Below are 23,127 nucleotides of genomic sequence, written 5' to 3'. Positions count from 1 at the left end.
TGTCACCATCTCGTAAAGAATCCTCGGTTTAGGATACGGGACCTCAGTCATGTCGGATGCAAGGTAGAAGATGGTCTTAGCAGTTTTATTTTGCTCACGAATCTCATCGGCTTGTTCTTCTTCAGTTGGAATCACACCTTGAAACGGTGGAAAGCTTGACGAAGCTTGGTTCTTGATTTTCTCAAGATACCTAACATCAACTAAAAATCAGGGGTGCAGGGATTCGAACCCGCGACCTGCCCCCGTGATACATGGTGTTTAACCAACTGGGCTACCAGTGACTCGCGATTAAAACTGATTTGCATTAGTTATATACAGAAGCAGATTAAACAAGGTTTGGGTATGAACCCTAACAACAATCAATCGATTTAATTCGTGATTGTTGATCAATTTTATGTTAGGGCTTTCGTTTAGGTTACAATGACGATCGTAATGTTGTAATCAATTACCTCAGAGGATGCTTTATGATGGGTTAAAAGAACGAGCAGGTGGCGGCCAATGAATAACGACGAACACGATGTAAACAGCGACGAAAATCTAATTACATATGGGGCTATGGTAGGCGCTGGTATAAGGATGGTGTATGAGTGATGAATTGAGTTGTGATGCACCGATTGTGTATATTGATAATCTAGGTTATGGGCGGCTCAACAAATAAGCAATTCGAATATACTTTGATCATGTTTCCCTAATTATTCACGTCGGTTAGGCCGCAATAGGAAAGTATAACGCGTTTATTGATTCAATTTCCATATTTCTAGCGAGAATTGAGGGCCAAGGCATTCCAACTGTTAATCGAATTCACGAATAGGATACCGGGTTTGGGTTAGGGCTGGATCCGAATAATAATAATAATATAATATATATAGTATTTATATTTTTAGTTCCTGGAGGTTGAGGGTGGAAACACTATTGGGTAAAAGTTAAGTATATGGTAAATTTTGCCAAAATATGAAAGTTGTAGATATGTCTTATATAATTAGTTATATAAAAATATAATAATAGTTTAATTAACTCGATAAAGCGATAAAATTTACCGAACATCAAATGGGTCGGGTTTTTAATAAAGATATAGATGTCGAAAAGTCGGAGTTGTTACAGTCTTCCCTACTTTAAAGAATTTCGTCCCGAAATTAAAGGATACCATAACAAATCCATTAGGTACAGAGGAAAAGAAAACTTTAAATAAACTTTAAAAATTTATCATAGTACAGAAGTTTGAATAGTCAAAACAACGCTCTAAATGCAAATCCGATAAGAACACTTATATATAGGATGTACCAGCGGCGTATCCACCATGCCCTTATCATTTTTACATTCGTATCATTATCTCAACCGCTTTCAATTCAATGTTATGACACACAATCTTACGCATCATGGTTTCTATGCGAGGACTTTGATAATTATGTTCCGGACCATAAGTATTTAGATCGTCGGATGGTCCACATGGTTCGTCCCATCGTGTGGATTTACAAAACATTTGAAAATATAATTTTAAGAATAGAAATCCTTTAGAGAAATGAGTTTTAAGTGAGACATTTTTATATAGACAAAAGTTTATAGTTTGGTTATTTAAATTGAGGAGTTTTATAAAACAACCATTCGATAACTTTAACTTTACTTGAGGGGCAATAAAATAGAAAATCTTAATTAGTACTTCAAAAATTCATAAAAACGTTAATTCTAAATTTGTTAAATAGCCGATACAGAGCAGAAAAGTTAAATTCAGGTAAGATAGAGTACGACGAGCGGCGAAGTCTTCTAGTAGTTAAAATTTCAGTTGCGCATGACTTTGAACCTTTAAACTCAAACGTCTTGGGTGAGTTGATCCATGAGGGCTTGAGCAGTCGTGGTAGATTGATTTGGGGTAGCTTGAATAACGTGAGCTTGAACAGTTAGCTAGAAGGTTGTGTTGGTGAAAGTATGTATGCTAAACTTGAGCTTGTGGTTGTGGGGTCTGGTAATGTTGGGTTAAGTAAGGTTGGCCTTGATTGATGGGAGGAGCTTGAGGGACATGAGGTTGATAGATTTGAGCTTGGTAAGCATGGGTCAAGTAGTATGGTGTAGTCATAGATTGGGCTTTATGGGCTTGGGTAAGTTGAGGGCATGCATTACGGAGGTGATTTGGGTTCTTACAATGGTAGCAAGCACGGGTATTAGGAACGTCAGGTTGAGCATGAGGGGTTGATTGTTGCGGAACAACTTGTGCAATAGGCGGGAAACAACATGTGTTAGCAAAATGGCCATAACGGTTACATTGGATGCAGCGACGACATATGGATTTAACCGAGTGATGATGATTACAAATGGAGCATGACGGAAAAAGGACCGAGGTAAGGTTTCTTGTTTGAGGAGACTTGCGTGTGGGTAGGGTTTGTGGCGGCAAGGTTTATGTTTCTTGTTGTGAGGATGAGTGGAGGTAAATGGTTTGTAGTCACCAGTGGAGGAATTTGTGGGAAAAGTTGAATCGGATGCATTGATGTCCTAAATTTGGGTCACTATTCGAGGGATCATAGCAGCTATCTCTTTGGCGATACAGGCAGCCATACAGTGGTTGTGAGAATCAAACGATTGACGTCGAGGATGATGGTGGTTTCTTGAATGAGACATCTAATGAGGACCAAAAATGAGGGTTTATAAGATGAGGGATAAACTGGGGAATCATAAGAATAGTAAAATGTTTAATTAAGTGAAAATAATACTATTTTCTTAATAAGTGAGGAATTGCGTCATGAGGATTAAAAGTAAAAGTTTATAAGATGAATGGGAGTACATTACGTAAAATATTGCTAAAAAAATGACTTGATTTTATTATTTTATTATTATTATTATTTTGAGTTGTTTCAGATAAAATATTAAAATTTTCAAACATCCTTTGAAAGTATAGTGCTGCAACCAGTTGTCTTTGAAAAGATAAATTGTATTGGGTGAACATATTTATAAATTATTAGAATTGAAATTGTGTAAATCCAAAAATCGAGTAAAGATTTATTATAATGTATGATTGGGAAAGGTAAAGTATGTTTAGATAAAAGTGACAAAAACATCTTCTTTAAAAAACTTAGTTATAAATAACTTAATTAATTAAATCTGTAAAAATTTGAATAACTGAAGTTAATTGAACTGAAATATTCTGATTAGGTCGCAAAGTAGGGTTTAATAGAGTAAGTTTGGAAATTTTGAGCTTGATGAATATGGTTGAGTCGGGAACACACATGGCGTAGGTGATTAAGATTTTCATAGTCGTGGAAAGTATTAACAAGATAATCAAATGATTACTTTAGGTACAAAATGATATGAGGATTGAATTGAACAGTGATAGTAAGTGAAGAATACCGAGTGAATTTTGACGTAAAATTTCTGGTTTGAGACGCTAAGATTTTGTTGAGATTGACTGTTAACTTGATTGACAGCATATAGTTGATCTTTAGACTTGCCGTTGTTGTTGTTACGGGATTGAGTAAGGGTAAATGAATTGAATTTATTGACGAAGAAGTTAATGAACAATATTGAATTGATTGTATTTATGTTTTAGAAATTGAGTTTATATTTTAGAGATTGCAGGAGTTACCTCCTTGACTAAACATGTAACCATGAGGCGGTTATAGAAAATAAATGATTGGTGTTGTTTCATGTTAAGAAAACATTCTATGCTTAATAAAGACGTGATTTGATGAGAAGATTGGATAGTTGTGTAGATTTCATATGAGTTATTGTGTAAAACGAAACTTAAATATGTTATGCTGATGTTTATTCATAACTTAAGGATAAGTTAGAATCCAAATTGAAAATCAATGGGTTAATTTGATGAGTTAATGAGTTTCATCAAAGTTTGACATGTTTTAACAAACTAACATTTTGAGGTTGAATACTGAAAATATGTTTGATAGTTTATGTATATGATGTCATGAGTATTAACTTGTATTATATTATTTAAATTAGTTAAGTTATTGACATTATAATAATGTGATAAGATGAATAGGTGAAAACCGATTTTAATGAGTGTAAATTGTTTTGGTTAGCTCGTGATAACCGAGTCTTGATGAATGAAGGGTCTGTATCCGATCAGGAGAATAAAAATGTTTTGAGTGTATGAGTAGATCGAATCAATAGATCTTGATTCAAAAAAATGATATAGTAAATAAGGAATTGAATAGTTTAATAATAGAATAATTAAATAGTTAAGTCAAATCATAAATTGGTTCGTATAAAATCAAACAAATAAAATAATTAACGAATGTTCTTCGAGGTGTTGGGTTTCCCATGAGCTTTCTATGGCATTTTGTTTCCCCAACTTATTAGCATACCAAAACCGAAATAAATGTGTTAGTCGGCCTCCCGTGAGCATTACATGGCAATTTGAATGACTCAACTTAATTAACGAATAAACGAACTCAAGCACAAGTAGTTAAAACATCTTGTGTATCACCGCGGATGATAATATTCCAACAAAATATCACAAATATAACAAATTGTGCAAATGTACAGTTGGCGTGTCCATGGCGTCCCATGGGTTTTGCACCCGACTAGACATTTTAAAAACAATAAAACACAATAAAAGGGGTAACCGTTTACCCGGTTACATTAAACGTTTAAAGTGTCAGTCGCATGAAAATTTCCACTATGGCGGGGAATCTTGTCACACTCCCTAGTTTTAAGTGAAAACGAGCAAAAACAAAGCTAGGAAATTCATAAGGAAATTTCCGGCAATAAAAGACAATCCAATAACATATAATAAAAATATTATAAAATTTGAGGCATAGCCTCGAAGTTATAAAATATTTTGAGAATGAGACATAGTCTCGGAGTAATAAAACATTTTGAGAGTGAAGCGTAGCTTCGGAATTGTGTGTGCATGACAAATAAAATAAACAATTAATTAAATAGTGAAATAAGTACAAATCTAGCAAGGCAAATACGTAAGATGTAAACAATCAACTAGAACACATCAGGTAAGCAAATAAGCACGTATGGGGCTCCTAATCATGTTACTAAGGCACCACTAACGACTTGTCTTAAACCTTCGGCTCTGATACCAATCTGTCACACCCCAACCTACGGCGGAAATGCCGGGGCGAACTGATTGCTCACAGCTTTTCAAAGGTTACTATCATGCAACATTATTTAAATGACAATATCTATTTAATTCGATTTAATAATTTAAGTATAAAATACAACTTATTAAACAAACAACAATTACAAATTTAATTCTTGATTGTATCTTTCCTAACTTAAATTCTTCATTAAGTCTTCACCAACCTGCATTAAATTTCTACGATAACCTGCATATACGTTTAAAAATAGAATTTTGTCAACAACACATGTTGAGTGAGCAACACACCTGTTTAGTTGTACATATAGTATATATAATAAAATACGTAGCTACAACAAGTCATATGAGAATAACAAATTAACCAAATGAGCAAGTATAACTGAGATGTCGAGAAGCACAAAGGCTATAACGACTGGCGTATGATCATACTAGACTGAGATTATGTTGGACCTCTCCGAATGCGGAAGCATACAAAGCAAATAAGCACATAAACAAGTAAGGTATAAGTTGTTAACACATAAGACAAAGTTGCAGTTTTTGAGTATAAGTATATATGAGAAAGTATATTTACGCATATGTCCCCAAAACGTGGAAAACAAGTAAAATAGGGGAATGTGGTACTCACCTGAATAGACGAACAAGGGTGGATAGATAACAATAAAAATAGCGAAAGCGGATCATGCGTTGACGATATATCCTAAGAAGGAAAATAGAATACGAAGATAAATATACAACGTCGATGGATTAAATAGAATTTGAGAGTTGATGATTAATATTTTTATTAAGTGATATATTATTTAAACGTATTAAGTTTATAGATCTTTTAGTTTCACCCGATTTCGTATTTTACTAACTATAACACTTGTTTAAAGTATGAAAAAGGTTATACAAAACATAAAATAACTTACTTAGTTAATTATAGTACATCTTTATTATTAAATAAAATTTCTTATTAAATTAACATTATAAATAATAAATGATAATAATATTATATTGATCATAAATCTTTTTATAAAATACTATATGTTACTAACGTGATATTCTAAAATATATAAACTGAAACCCTTTTGTAAATCAAAACCTTTAATCATTTTATTAATAATAATATATACATACGTGCATGCATAAATAAATAAATATATATATATATATTTAACAAAGATTCGGAAAAGTAATCGATTAATATGTCGGTTTTCATTAAAAATGGTTTTAATTAATTATTATTATTATTAATATGATTCTTAAATGTTTAGAAGGAAAAATAATCATCATCAACTAAAAATCAGGGGTGCAGGGATTCGAACCCGCGACCTGCCCCCGTGATACATGGTGTTTAACCAACTGGGCTACCAGTGATGCGCGATTAAAACTGATTTGCATTAGTTATATACAGAAGCAGATTAAACAAGGTTTGGGTATGAACCTAACAACAATCAATCGATTTAATTCGTGATTGTTGATCAATTTTAGGTTAGGGCTTTCGTTTAAGGTACAATGACGATCGTAATGCTGTAATCAATTACCTCTTAGGATGCTTGATGATGGGTTAAAAGAACGAGCAGGTGGCGGCCAATGAATAACGACAACACGATGTAAACAACGACGAAAATCTAATTACATATGGGGCTATGGTAGGCGCTGGTATAAGGATCGTGTATGAGTGATGAATTGAGTTGTGATGCATCGATTGTGTATATTGATAATCTAGGTTATGGATGGCTCAACAAATAAGCAATTCGAATATACTTTGATCATGTTTCCCTAATTATTCACGTCGGTTAGGCCGCAATAGGAAAGTATAACGCGTTTATTGATTCAATTTCCATATTTCTAGCGAGAATTGAGGGCCAAGGCTTTCCAACTGTTAATCGGGTTCACAAATAGGATACCGGGTTTGGGTTAGGGCTGGATCCGAGTAATAATAATAATATAATATATATAGTATTTATATTTTTAGTCCCTGGAGGTTGAGGGTGGAAACACTATTGGGTAAAAGTTTAGTATATAGTAAATTTTGCCAAAATATGAAAATTGTAGATATGTCTTATATAATTAATTATATAAAAATATAATAATAGTGTAATTAACTCAATAAAGCGATAAAATTTACCGAACATCAAATGGGTCGGGTTTTTAATAAAGATATAGATGTCGAAAAGTCCGACTTATTACATGTTGGGTTGCGAATTGACTTCGAGAGCAGTGGAGCTTCCAGTACGCCACCTTCGTTGATCAGAGTGGCATTGCATCCAGTTGGAGGATGGGGATTTTGATTCTTCCTTGATTGGTCAGTTTGAAAGGAAGGCATAAGATGGGTGTGGATTTGTTAAGTATCCGATGGGAAAGTATTGCGGTATCTCCGATGGTTGGTAAATGGGGATCTCCGATGGGTGGTATGTCGGTATTTCGGAAGGATGGTATATGGGCATTGTTGCTGGATGGTAGCTTGAGTGCCTTGGTTGTTCGATTATTTGTTTAGGTGGGCTATCAGGTAATTTAATTGGACATTGCTCAGTTCCAGGGAAGTATATTGGTTTGGGACATTCAATGTATTGGTCTCGGCTGAAGAAAGCCTCAAATAAATCTTCACTCATGACGTCTTTTGGAATTTTGTAGTATTTTCTTGCTCTTCTTGCTTCACGATCATAATACTCCATTAATTTTTCATAAGACATCTTCAATGGGTGGTTTAGAATGTAGAGAGGGAAAGAAAGGGTTACGAGCCAATCTTATCCTTATTCAATTAAACAAGTAAGTTATTTTCCTATGCTTTGGATCGAAGCTTGGGTATTGTTTTACCCAATTCGCTAAGATCGATGGCTCTGATACCAACCTGTCACACCCCCATCTTAGGCCTAGGAGTGCGACCCAACAGTTGGTATCAAATTTGTAAATAAATCAGAGTTACGGGTTATTAGCGGAAGACTTTATAAAACATGTGGATTTAAAGTTAAATATGTACATTACAAAAGATGGAACGAGAGTTCCATTCACTTTTTTACTTGTTTTACAAAAACATCATATTTTAATATTCAAACAAAATATCTGAGCCATCGGATTCTTGAGCCCTTCGTCTTTCAGGCTCTAATCTTGGTTACATGCAAAATGTTATAAAATACGTCAGCAATGATTGTTGGTGAATATGCTGACGCTAAAATATTTTCTTTTACTTTGTCACCCCTCGAGGGTTACGCAAGCCTCGGCCCATCTTGGCTTAGGAATAACAAAGTTAAAACAATATCATTACAAACTCGAGTCTCTACACTAGGTCACCTCAGCAAGACATCGCAGCGTCTCGACGTACTTAGGTACCATAAATATACACATGGTCAGTCTCACTCGAACGTACTTAGGTTCGGCCCATCGTTGCTGGAGGTCGTGACCAAGCATGGTGCGACGTGCCCACCGCATTTAACCACATATGTAAGGATCCAGACAAACGTATACTACAACCTGAGGGCTAGGCTTTTACTCTTATTCATAATATTTTTAGAGACACTTAGTCTCATGTAAAGGTTTACAAATAACACGTTTGACTCGTTTTGAAAACAAGTTTGTAAAAGTGGGGCGTATTCACCTTTTCAAGTGGGATCGGCTTCCAACACCGTCCGTGAGTCTTTCTCTTGCTATCTCGCACCTATAGTACGAGTATAACTTTTATTAGTCGGATATATAATCCGGCTTAAGACCTTTAGTCTTTATATATCTCAATGAACCTTTAGTTCAATATTCTTTTAGTTTAAAACCTTTAGTTAAAAAGTAATATTTATAAACCTTTAGTTTATTATAAAAACCCTACGTTTCTTCTTCTTTAAGAAACGTATTCTTTTCTTTATTATTTAAGAATACTCGTTATTATTTAAATAATATTTATAACAAAGAATTATATATATAATCACACACACACATATATATATACACTTTTATATTTCTTTCTTTTCTATTCTTTGTTATTTATTTTCTTTTCATAAGCATCGAGTATAATTCTGACTTAGGGTATTAAGCCTTTATAATATTTTATTATTATTTTAGTCGGGCATTATGCCTACCTTTACTTGGCTTAAAAATCCCTAGATACTCGAGCAGCACTTCTACGCCGCTTGATCAACACTCCTTCCTCGTACAATCTTTCTCCTTACTTTGGCACGTTTCTCGAGGCACTAACACCTCACGGCACGCACTTCGAGACAGTCGTCGGGACGTCGGAATAGTATCTCCTTCTTGATATACACGTCGTCGGGGAATTGCACGAGTATTGAGGTATGGCACGCTTATCGAGGAATCTGACACGGTTTTTGAGGTGGATCGGTGGCACGTATTTTGAGCTGTAGAGAGATAAAGTATAACTGAATTTGGTGTGCCTTGAATGAGATCCCGGACTTGCTATTTATAAGCAAAATCTGGGATCCCATCACGGTACGCGATATGCTCCTGTGCACCCGTCGCGTAGCGCGACGTAGGTCTGGTGAGTCACAAGAAGGTCTGCCACGTGTCGCCACGTGGCAGACGGTGTGCCACGTGTTGACACGTGGCGGACGATGTTCCACGTGTGGACACGTGGTGAGAATGTGTCAGACGTGTCAGGCCACGTCATCGCGTACCGCGATGACGTCGGCTTAACAGCGATCACGTATCGTTGTTGACCACTTCAAGAAGCTTTGACCAAGCCCCATCGTGGTAGGCGATGGGCCTACCTTTTGTCTGGTCGCGTAGCGCGATAGGACATGAATTCAGAATTTTCCTTTTTAACCTTGGAGTTTGGAAATTGGCAAGAAATGATCTTTAGACTTTGGAAAGTTGACATTTTTTGCTCGAAATTTTCGTGATGTTACATGTGGATATCTTATTTGCTTAATTTTGAGTTCGTTTGACCAAGTTATGAGCATAATATAAAAGAGTTCAACTTCGGCTGTCTATTCAGTTTTCCGGCTAACTGTTTGATTTTCTGGCAATGGTGGTGGCAGTTTAGCATGGCGGAAACTGGTGTCTCTGGTGGGGTTAGGCGAGACGAATGCGTGGATATCTTATTTGTTTAAAACGGAGTTCGTTTGCTATGGTTTCAAGGTGCTCGAATGTTAACGCGCAAAAACCGACAAACTGATAGGGTGTTTCATGGTTCTGGTGTCTGTGGAGGCTGAGACAACCGGAGACAGACGAAGCTCTGGATTCTCCAATTCACTCTCTAATGAAGATACACCCACAATCCTTCTTACTCTTAGTTGCCTCCATAACTACTCTGTTTCAATGAACTCCTATCACCGCCGCTTTGTCTATGCACCACCACTACAGCCTGTCAGTAATCACCACGCTCCTCACGGATCTGTACCAGTTCACCATGGCCTATGCCTACTGTAAAGCTAGAAAACATAACGAACGAGCTGTGTAATTACTTCATTATTTCCATTAAGCATCAGCCCTCTGTTCTTTCGGCACCAGTACCATGTGCGGTTGTGTTGGTGTTGTGGCAGCAGAACTCTAACCTCCACCATCGTTTTCTTCGCGGACAGCCCTCACTGCTGTTGGTTTGCTCTGCATGCAGTTCGCCTTCTGCTTCAGGTAGACCTTTTTAATTGTGAGGTTTTCGAATTTCTTCGTAAATTGCATGTCATCTTTCAATTTTACATTTTCGTGCTGACTAATCGATGCTACATATTGCGATTTGGTGTTTTTGATTTAGGACATTAGGTCTAAGTGTTGTTAGCGTTTTTGAATCTCAAAATTTGTTTACTCAGAATGGATCAAAGTGAGTAATAGTTCGTCACGTGCGAATACAGGTCTGGTTGAAATTTGGCAAATGGTTGGAATTGGTTTCACTTAATAATGTTAGACAAGTTTGATGCACACCAGGTTTTTGATAAAATACCACAATGAAGACATTGTGAAAATTTAAACAGAAATAATTATGTTAACTTGTGTAGAGATATGTATAAACATATATACGTGATAAAGATCATATGGGATGTATTTTTTTATATAAGGATCAAACTTTACATGATCTTTTATAAAACATTCTAATGTGGTGTGTTGATTTACAAGTTAGTTACTCAATATGAAGCTGGAAGCTAACCGATTGGGATGAGAATCTAATTGTGTCATATCCTACAAGCGATGATTGGTAGCACATCCCTTACTTGTGCTATTTACTACTTATTTATAATGTAAGTATAATGAAGCAAGTGTAGTTTTGACTAATTTGGCAAACATAACAATTTGTTTGGTTTAATACTATGTTGTTTTTCATGGTACATAGTTGTGGGTCAAGGGTTATTTGGGTATTTAAAGGTGTCATTTCTGTATAAAATTTGGTTTCAACATTTTCTAATACATTTATCTAAGTCCTGAGAAATATTCCAAGTCAAACGGACTTAATTAAGATGTCAAAACAAGTTTGTAAAACTAATTTACAACTGATGTCCGAACCAGATCAGCCGAGCTGCAGGTGTCGTTTCGAGACCTTAACCATTTTATTTTTGTATAGTTTTTTGTTAGAAGTTAGCTAACATCATAACTTAATTTATGTTATTTTTATACATTTTTCTGAAATCGTTTGATGTGGTTTTATGAATTTTTATTAATAAATTAAGGATTTTTAGCATCCAGGTCAGCCAACTTACGATGCAGTTTCGGGGTCTTAATCATTTTATTTTGACAAGATTTTCGGCAAGATGTTATTTAACATCATAAATAATTTTACGCAATATTTGTAGAATTTTCTGTAATGGCTTGGTATGGCTTTATATGCGTTTCGTTAATAATTTCCCGATTTTCAGTAATGTATTTATCAACGTTACAACCGATTAAAGAGTGTACTTAACTAACTAAATGCAACAGTCTCAAATAGTTAGTTGGATTAGTATAAAGATGGAGTTCCTTTGTCAAACTACATGTTTTACTGTTTGAATTATTTTTATGACGATTAGAGTAAGGTACGCGAAACCCACAAAGAACACGTTGTGAAAATTTAAACGGAAACTGTGATGATAACTTGTGTAGAGATATGTAAAAACATAGATGTGTGATAAAGATCATATGGGATGTATTGTTTTATATAAGGATCAAACTTTACATGATCTTTGATAATACATTCTAATGTGGTTTGTTGATTTGCAAGTTAGTTACTCGATATGAAGCTTGGAAGTTAACCGAACGGGTTGAGAATCTAAGTATGCCATATCCTACGGGTGACGGTTAGTAGCACACCCCTTACTTGTGCTATTTACTACTTATTTATAATTTGGTGACTTATAATGTGATTATCAGAGGGTTATGTAGAGGCGGGTGTATAGACGAGGCGTTTGAGCTATACATATGCAACGGTTATAGACAGGTTGTATAAAGTTAAGAGAATGTTAATATCTATTATCAATATTTAAGTGTTTGTCTAGTTAAATATCAATTAGAGAGATGTATATTTGTCACACCCCAACCTAAGGCGGAAATGCCGGGGCGTGAGCTGATTTCTCACAGCTCTCAAGTTACTATCATGCGATATTTTGAAAATGACAATATCTTTTAATTTCAATTAAATATTCAAACAAATCCAAATAACAAAGTACATCATTTATAATTTGAAAGTAAATAGTTCAAATCAGATTAAATCTTGATAATCTCTTCTCTAGCATAGCAAACCCTAAGTTCTTCAATAAATCTTGATAATTCAAATCACACTATAACCTGCATATGCGTTTAAAATACAAATAATTTTGTCAAAACGAAGTTGAGTGAGTAAGACACCCGTAAAGTGAGATATAATATAATATATAAAGAAAATGCAAACTGTTCCTGTGAGATAAGCAATTGAGCCATAGCACATAAACAATTCAACCAAATAATAAAGAAAGAGTTAAACCGTTGTCATGCGAATCGGTCATTTGTTACCAAAAATGAGTTGTTGGTTAAACCATTGTCATGCGATTGGACGCCGGCCACTACGACGATCGTATGATCATACAAAAAATGTTGGACCTCTCCAAATGTATTCAAATAAAGCAAGTTAGGTATAAACTGATATACACACAAGGATAACAGTTGCTAATGTGGATAATATATAATAGGTTAATACTGTAAATATATATATATATATAGATATAGATATGTATGTATGTATGTATGTATATGTGTGTATGTGTCCCCAAAAGATTATGAGTTAATTATAAATAATAAAACACGAATAATGAATTTCGGATTTCGAGACGATTTGAGTTATATTTGGGATTATAATATTATTGATTGATCGATGAATTTATACTATTATTGATATTGTGAAATCATTATTATTAGTTAAGATAAATAAATATGAGTTGAATATAATACAATTACATAATTATTTAAATAATATTTAAATAAATATAAAGCAAATATAAATGTGCACATAAACATAACTTTTAATTTATTAAATAAGTAATTACAAATGTTTAAATATATAATAAAAGATATTTTGGAATTTTTAATAGATATCTAGTGATATGAACATAGATAATACGTTTAAAATACGTTTTTTATTTTATCATTTTGTTTAAAAGTAATATATATATATATAATAAAGAAAATAAGTTTATAATAACGCTTAACGACAAGTAAACATGAATTTAAAATGTCAGATTTTAATAAGGTTTATTTAAAACAATATAAACCTGTAATGCATTTAAATTATATATATATGTGTGTGTGTGTGTGTGTACCAAAAATAGTCTTGTAATTCCATGAATGCGATTTTTAGCCGTTTTAAAGGTTTTTAAGAGTTGTTTGATGAGGTTGAAAGCTAAGAAAATATAAATTAAGTTTAAACAAGTTAAATACTAATAAATATAAAATTTAAATAATTCGAAAGATTCGAATTGCATTCCGAGTTGGGTTAAACATAAACGAATTTAAATACGAAAAACCCGAGATGTTACATAATAAGTATTTATAAGCTCATTAACAACATTACAATATATTTTTAATAATAATAAAAACTTTAAGTAACACGCGGGCTTAAGCCCAAATATATAAAAACCCACAAACATAAAAACATTTCATAACAAACTTAAAAAAAATATAACTTACAGCATGAAGTTAAAAGATATATTCTCAACCTTCTTAGAAATATGCTAAGTATGGAACTCGAGCAAACAAGACACTTTGAGCAAGGTATCTTATTCGAGTAAGATTATCTTCAAGATATGCCATGGAACTCGAGCAAACCAGACACTTCGAGCAAGGTATTTACTTATTCGAGCAAGACATCATATTCGAGTAAGGTTAAGTGTCAAGCATCGGCCAAGCTACACTTTGTCGAGCAAAGTTGTTCTTCGGTCGAGCACAGTTTGTGTTAGAGCAAACACTTGACATATCCAAGCTTGAGCCAAGTTTTCAAGTAATTTGGTGGGGTCGAGAAAAGATATAATAAGATCTCAAGAATACTTGCGAGCATAGTTAAATCTCAAACAAACTACAGTACTCTAGTATACTATGTTTGCTGGAATATGCCTTTATAAGCCTATTAAAAATATAATATTATTAACACAATTTTAGTATTTTAAATATTAAAACACTAACATATATTTTTAATAGTAAAAAAATCTTCAAGTAATCTATGGGCTAAAAGTTAGTTTGTTTATATTAGTGGTGAGTAGAGAATAGATAAACTTTAATAATAAAAGTATAAAATGTATTGTTTAATTAAATAAATAAAAAATATATTTCTTTTAGTTAATTATAGATATATAGATAAAAGAAAATATCAAAATGCCATAACCTGCATTTGTTCACATGATGGTTAGTATGATAGTGACCTCGTCTCTTTAACACGTCAAATCTTTGTCGCCACTCAGTAAATTATTCTATATATTTTGTATTTTACTCAAAAGGTTATATCATCATTTGTTCAATAAAGTATACACCACATATGTCATTTTATTTATTTTTATGTAAACACTTTTGGAAAGGTTATTATTTGTAAAACACAATAAGATTCTGTAATAAATAAATAATTAAATCATACTTCCACAAGAGAGAAAAGTGTTGAAATTAATTCATGTAGTCGACATGTAGTCGAGTTAATGAGGCGGGTTGGATTGATTCATTAAATCTATGATAGGTTGGTATCTTATTTATCAAGTTGAGTCTGTAGCTTGGTTTACATAAAACAAATTATTTGATGAACAAGTCGAGCTAATGACTTGAACAATAACAATTTATTTATTAATTATATATTTTTGTTTTTACTAATTTGAGTTTGAATATAATAGGTTTTTTTATTCTGGTTTAGGTTTTCAAATCTAAATTATTAGTATATATATATATTTGAGCTTCTGAGTTATATCATTGTGTATTATATTTTTTTGGTTTAATAAGAATAACAAAAACAAGTGTAAGGATTAGAGTTACTAAATAAATTTCCTACAAACTTTTTTTCAAAATTCTTTAATTTCTTTCTCATCTTCAAACTATGAACACAAATTGAATTATTTTTCTTTTCTTTTCTTTTCTCTCCTTAATTTTCTTTCTTTAGTTTATTATCTCGGGAACAGAGCAAATGGGCGAGCCACACTCATATTTCATGGGTCCGTCTGTCCTAGTTTGTGACTGACTTTTGTTTGCAAGCCATGGATTTAGATAATTTTTCTTGTTAAAGGACTTCACAAATTAGGTAAAATAATTAAATAAAAAATATATTACACAAATGTGAAAAATATAAAATTTGAATATATTATATGGATGGATGGATGGATTGTTTAGCAAAATCTTTGAGTGATAAACGAATAAGTTGCTTTATCATTGCACAATGATAAAGGATATCTCACATGACATGACATCTTTTGGGTGATAAATGATCAATATATCATGTCTCAACAAGAATGCATGTCTATGTTACATTTATAAAACACAAGATTAATTTCCTACATACCAATAATGGCAGATAAACATAAGATCAAGAAATCACCACATGTTCTACTCATCCCCTACCCTTCACAAGGCCACATAAACCCCATCATCCAATTTGCCAAACGCTTACTCTCCAAAGGTGTCAAACCAATACTTGTTACAACCATCTACACCTTAAACTCTACCCTCTCCCACAACACCACCACCAACTCCATCGAAATTAAAGCCATTTCCGATGGTTTTGATAAAGGCGGTTATGCAAGTGCCGATAGCCCCGAATCCTACCTCAAAACATTCAAAGAGACTGGATCAAAATCACTAGGTGACTTGATCAAGACCCTTCAAAGGAGGGAAATATTATTAATGCAATTGTTTATGATTCCTTGCTCATTTGGGCTTTGGATGTGGCCAAGGAGTTTGGAATAGATTGTGGATCATTTTTCACACAATCTTGTGCTGTAAACAGCATATATTATCATGTTCACAAGGGTTTGATTTCATTGCCACCGGGTTCGACTGTTTCGGTTCCTGAGTTGCCACAGTTTGAGTGTTGGGAGACACCATCTTTTCTACATAATTATGAACCAAACGCTGCTTGGTCCAAAACTGTGTTTGGCCAGTTCGAAAATATTGATCAAGCACGGTGGGTCTTCACAAATAGTTTTTACCAACTTGAGGAACAGGTGGTGTTTTGAATACATGTTTTAAATACTTTATTTCAATTGATTGCAAGTAGTTTATTACAACCACATTAGATTATGATACAATTTCGTTTATAGATAGTTTTCACCATGAGACATGTGAGTGTGTGCTAATTTACAACTTGTTAGATTTGAAATTTAAAAATGAAAACCAACCATCATTTATTAGTTAATTCACGACATGACACCACATGACATACCACAATAAAGTACCGTGACACGACACATGATGGTATTGCAAGTTTAAATGTTCTACTAATCTTTTTGCTCCATGAACTGAAATGCAATCTATTAGGTGATAACGTGGATGAGAAAGATGTGGAATTTGAAGGTAATCGGACCAACACTTCCATCTATGTACCTTGACAAACGACTTAAGGATGATAAACATTATGGGTTCGATCTTTTCAAAGCGAACCATAATGAATGCATGGCATGGTTAAGTGATAAGCCAAAGGGATCAGTTGTTTATGTATCATTTGGGAGTATGATACAACTAGGACCCGAACAAATGGAAGAACTTGCATGGGGTTTGAGTGATTGCGGGGTGAATTTCTTGTGGGTGGTTAGGAATGAAGAAGAGGTAAAATTCCCAAAAGATTTTCTGGATATGAAACGGATCCCCGAGAAGGGTTTGGTTGTGGCATGGTGTAGACAATTGGATGTGCTAGCACACGAATCAGTAGGGTGCTTTGTTACGCATTGTGGCTTAAGCTCAACTCTTGAAGCAATAAGCCTAGGAGTCCCGGTGGTTGGAATGCCTCGAGTATCAGATCAAAGTACGAATGCCAAGTACCTTGATGAAATTTGGGGTGTGGGGGTTAGAGCTAAGGCTGATGAGAACGGGATAGTGAGAAGAGAAACTCTAATGTCATGTATTAAGAAGATTATGGAGGAAGAAAGAGGAGTAGTAGCCCGTAAGAACGCGTCACAATGGAAGGAATTAGCTAAGCTAGCCGTTGATGAAGGTGGGAGCTCTAACAGGGACTTTGATGAATTTGTAAATGAACTAATTAAGGCATAAATGTTAATTTATAAGTTCATTTGCATTTGCATTTAATACTGAATGTTTAGTGGCATGATTTAAAACAACAATAAGATTTTCATAACCATTTCTATGGTCTGCTTAACATTATATTCATTTTTCCTGCCATAACATGCTTTTCTCATATTGTATGTGGATGATTTCTTTGACCCACTAAGACCAGCATCAACCAAATATAACCACATATAAGTCAGTACAAACAAATATGACCCACTGAGACTTGTTATAGCACATTACAACTAAATATATCTCACTATAAGACTTATTTTTCCATAACCATATTCCACAGCATTTTACTTCGTTGAAGTAGACATAAGACAATATGAAGTCAAAGCACATGTTCTTCCATGACCATTTCATTTTGTTTATGCTTTAGAAGTTTTTAAAATGTACGAAACTTATAGACAACTTCTCAATTATCTTTACTATTTTGTAAGTATCACTATAGGTTCTACCTTCGGTACGAATGTCGTGAAATACAACTTGAATTTCTTGAACGTGGTTAAAAACATACTTGGAGTTAATGATCTTGTAGTCCAAGAACTGGGCTACAAATTTTTATGTGTTACGACATCCTTCCTTTTGCAGTTATATATTATCCAACAACTCAAATACCCTTTAGGTAGATTTAGTTTGCGATATACATTATATAAGTCATCCACAAGGTTATTCGACAGATAATTATGGTACAAGACTGCATAATGTTTCCAAGCATCTATCAACTCACTTACTCACAACTTGAGCATCCGTGTCCACTTCAACAAGTTTTTGTGTTGATTCAATAAATAACCACATAAGGCTCAATGCCTAGATATTTAAAATCAATCGAGTATAAGTACATATATATTGACACTGGTTGTGTCACAATGTTTGTCACTTTTCTGAAAACTTGACAATCAATTAAGTAAATACTAAGCAAAATTATCATTTTTAACTTTATGTTGGAGAATTATGTTCAAAATAAAACCAATTTAAATGGAAAGGAAATAAGTAAAGGCAAGCTAGTCTAGGTACGTATTACAAATGAGATGAAAAAAAATCGAGTACGATGGTAATAGACATTGATTTATAGTCAATTCCAAAAAGTGCAGGTTAAGCCTTAGCCGACATCCAAAATGCATGGGCTTAGCGGACGACTTTTGTCAAAAGCGAGCTTGGACGATGAGTTTTGGCGGCTTCTGACTTGAGGAAATGAAAGATGATTAATTTTCATGAGTTTTAGAGCCAATTGTGGTGATTAAGCCTTAGTCGTCTTAGCCTACGTAGCTGATGTGGTTGCTTCTAATTTGTTGATATTATATATGTTTGTTTTTGGAATCCTAAAATTTAATGATTGTTTTTAAAAGTTATAGGCTAAGTTTGGTTTTATTATTAACTGAACTGAAAATCAACAAACTAACCGAATAAACCGAACTGATTAATTAATAAAATAAATTAACCAATAACTTCTGTTTCGATTGATGTTCATAACCGAGCCGAACTGAACTGCGACACCCATAGTTCATATGATGGGCAAGTATGATATTCAACTTGTGTCTCTTTACATATGGCAACGAAACTCGAACCGATGTGAAATCCCATAACCCGAAACATTTGAGACGGGTAATACCCATCCCATTATGGTATGACCGGTTTGGTATCGCTTTTGAAATCTTTCACGGGTGAAGGACGGGTATGGAATTTGTAAAATGTTTGATTACCCTAGTAACCCGACATGTAGTATATCTTAAAAAATTTATTTTATTATCAATGAAATTGCCTTTTTGTTTTTGGTTTTCTTTTGGGTGTTTTTTTATAATTTGTAGTATCATGAAACTTGGAGCATTACTTATTTGTCAAAAGTTGTTTATAACAATTATTTTTGTAATTGATTAGTCATTATAGACGTCTTTATTGTAATTAATTAATAGTTACATGTTCGGGATGGATTGGTGTGGTTCCTCTACGTTTAGGACTAGGGGTGTTCATCGGATCGGATAACGGATTATTCGGCTTATTCAATTCGGATTGTTTGGATTTTTAAAATTTTAGAACTTTATCAGAAATCCGATCCGACCCGAATTAGGAATGTTCCTATCCAATCCAAGTCCGATCCAAATTGAATTCGGATAGATTCGGATCGGATTCGGATAATCTTTATTTCGTTTAACAAACATATAAACAAAAATCTAATTAAATAAAACATGCAAATTGAAAATTCACAAACGAACAATGATTTAATTGATTCCCACACAAATAATCAGGCTCCTAATTTAACAAAAAAAAATTCTATATTAAATCAGTCATTAATCATACCGACAAACAAACTCCCATTTTTTATTAACAATTATTAAATAAAGGCCAATTGGTTTTTAATACTTCAAATTTTCTCACGTTGGTAGATAACACTTCCAACTTTTACTTTGTTTCCTACCACTCCTAACTTTCAACATATTTGTTTTTATTACTCTCCCGTTAGCTTAAGACTAACGTCGTTATGGAGACGCTAATGTGGCTTTCTTTATAATATTTACTTAGTTTACTCAGCTGATGTGTCAGCTTATGTGTCTTGCCTACATGGAAATTATTTTTTATATTTTTATTTTTTATCAAAATCAATTAAACACTTATTATATTATATCAAACATTAAAACAATATATAAACAAATCATCAGGGTTCTCTAACACTTCAAACACTTCAATCGTATCGACATTTCAAATCCCTAAATTCTCTAACACACATCTATTCAAGCTGGATTCAAGCCCTAATTCTCTATCCCCAATCGATTAAGGTATGTTTCGATTTAGGTTTTGGTAGGATGGAAGAAATTTCTGTAAAACTTTGGTACAATGGTTCGCAAGAAGTTGGTGAGGAATCAGTTGATTAGAGATCTTCTGCCACCCGCCGAATGGCCGCCACTGACTACCCCACACTGTCCTCGACTAGATCTAGGTCGTAATCTATGGTGATGGCCGGATTTATAGTAGTCGTGTTTTACCGGAATGAAGTTTTTTTTATTGCCAGATTTGGTGGTGATAGGTGTGACAGTGGTGATAGACGGTGTTGGTGGTGCTCACACAGTGGGTTGTCGAAGATTAGATGGTGATCACACGGTGGGTTGCCGGAGTTAGATGGTGGTGGGTGGTGATGGCAAGAGAGTATCCGTTTAAATATATATGTTTATGAATTTGCAGATGATTTGCACATGTATTGCTTAAATCCTAATGATGTTTGATATAATATAATAAGTGTTTAATTAATGTTTGATAAAAAAACAATTTCCATAGGCATGACACATAAGCTGACACATCAGCTGAGTAAATATTATAAAGAAAGCTACGTCAGCATCTCCACTAATGCCGTTAGCCTTAAGTTAACGGGGGAGTGATAAAAATAAATAGGTTAAAAGTTGGGAGTGGTGGGAGACAACGTGAAAGTTGAGAGTGTTATCTACCAACGAGAGAAAGTTCGGAGTATTACAAACCAATAGGCCTTAAATAAATCAATACAATAGTATGAAACACAAAAGATATGGAGTATGATGGTGGTTGATTGCGTGTGAGCGAGAGTATAGGGTGGTGTTTGATAGTATGAAGAGAGAAGGAATTGAATGAACCATTATGAAGGAATGCAAAAAAAAAAATATGGTTGGTTAATCAATGGAATAAAATTACATAGCACCATATCAATTCAACCCCCCCCCCCCCCCCCCCCCCCCCGCCCTCTCTAAAAATAACACCTCAAATTCATTCCATCCATCCCCCCCACCCTTTGTTTTTTTTCATTGCATCTCTGTATCACACTATATCACCTTCATCACCACCCATTACTGATCTCACCACCACCGCCAGCTACCAATGCTGCCCACCACCACCACAAACAAAATTAAAGATGCTAAGTACCAACGATCCACAACCCATAAATGAAACAACTAAATTCATGAGCACATGCATTTCAGCGAGCAACTTAAGAGGATAACAAAGCAATCCCAAACAGAACATAAATCATCAATAAATATGGATAGAAACTTAATAAGCGTTAACTTACAGTTTGCGTCCTAACCTCAGCTAAGCACCCAAAACACCATCAGAATTTGGTAAAAACAAAAGACCAAACAAAAAACAGTAGCCGCAAATTTTATTCTATATAGAAAGGAGCAAAACCCCATATCATACACACAAAAGAAACCTCAACGGCCAAAATACAAAGTTTGGGAAATCTAAGAAAGGCTTTAAGGTTCTTTTGTCAAGGCTTCAACTCTGACATCTTTTAACATACTATTAGTTATCAGATTAGAGAAAAAGAAAGGCATAATATTATCATAAGAGATTGCAAAAATAGATGATCTTTAACCAAAATTTAACATTTAAGAAGATTTACTAAATCATATAAAATTACCGTAAAAAAATTTTATTTTTATATTTTTTCAGTGCGGAATTTTAATACCGAGAGAATTCACGTCAATTAACCACAGAAACACAAATGTTTCTTTGGTTATGTTAATTTGTTATATTTGGGAGTTGACGATACTTCTAGTGGCGTAACCTAATACCGACTAAATTTGCGTCAACTTAGAGCCACAATGCGCAGACTTTACCAAACGACTACAAGTGGTTTTAAATATGTTTTTTTATCCTAAGTTATACGAGCTAGTGTTAATAATATTCCTTGTGTTTACATTTTTGGGTTTATTGTTGTTACCATTACGAAGCTAAATGATACCTACTGAATTTGCGTCGCTACATCGCCGCCACGCGATAGGTTAATAGCTAGTTAGTATTATTAATTAGTTAATTAATAAATTACTAATAATATAGCAGTATAAGTTAACAACTGAAATAAAAAAGAAATGTGGTAATTCTTCACTTGCGACCCAGTGGTAGGAGGCTTGGGTTTTTCAGTGGAGGCTCAAGTTCGAATCTCACTTGTGTCACTTTTAGGTGGATATCGGCAATGAAGGATTTGAGCTAGGCCTTGTGTAAAGATTTCAATTTGAACCCTGAGCCCACCCGGGTTTTCGTCCCACCGTGTGTTACGGTAGATAGTTATGCTCTTGTGATGGCACAACAACTGTCAAGTGGCAGTTGACGGTATGGTTTACCGGGGGGAACGCCCAAGCCGAACTCTGAAGCCAACGTGAACCCGGTTAAGACAATATAGTCTGGCCAGAATGAGACATCAGGGCATTTTAAAGTTGAAGAATACGATAGTCTAAATAAAAGAAAAATCATATTTTTTTAAAAAAAAAAAAAAAAAAGAAATGTGGTGACGGTTTGATACTTGCCTAGTTTTTGTCATTAAAAAAATTAAATTTAAAAGAGTAGTGGAAACAAAATTCTATTTGATCTCCTAGTCAAAAATAAATAATGCTTAATAGATTAAAGTGTTTTTATCAGTCAAACAACCTATTTATTATATTGTTATCACAACAAGAATTCCCCACACCAATACATGTCCATTTTACAACCACACAACAAAC

General features: G+C 34.0%; 1 pseudogene across 1 annotated transcript; it reads left to right on the top strand.

Moving 5' to 3' along the window:
* Nucleotides 1-15,892: 15,892 nt before the first annotated feature.
* LOC143597981 (UDP-glycosyltransferase 74G1-like) lies at nt 15,893-19,969 on the top strand (annotated as a pseudogene). The gene is made up of 2 exons (XR_013147021.1): nt 15,893-16,605; nt 16,919-19,969. The product of XR_013147021.1 is annotated as a UDP-glycosyltransferase 74G1-like (transcript).
* Nucleotides 19,970-23,127: the final 3,158 nt, after the last annotated feature.

The sequence above is a fragment of the Bidens hawaiensis genome, unplaced genomic scaffold (genome assembly GCF_021521415.1).
Source record: "Bidens hawaiensis isolate Kalapana, Puna unplaced genomic scaffold, B.hawaiensis_p1.1 tig00049353_1, whole genome shotgun sequence".
Lineage (NCBI taxonomy): Eukaryota > Viridiplantae > Streptophyta > Magnoliopsida > Asterales > Asteraceae > Bidens > Bidens hawaiensis.
The sequence above is the reverse complement of the archived record's forward strand: the minus strand, read 5'-3'. Positions and strand labels throughout refer to the sequence as shown.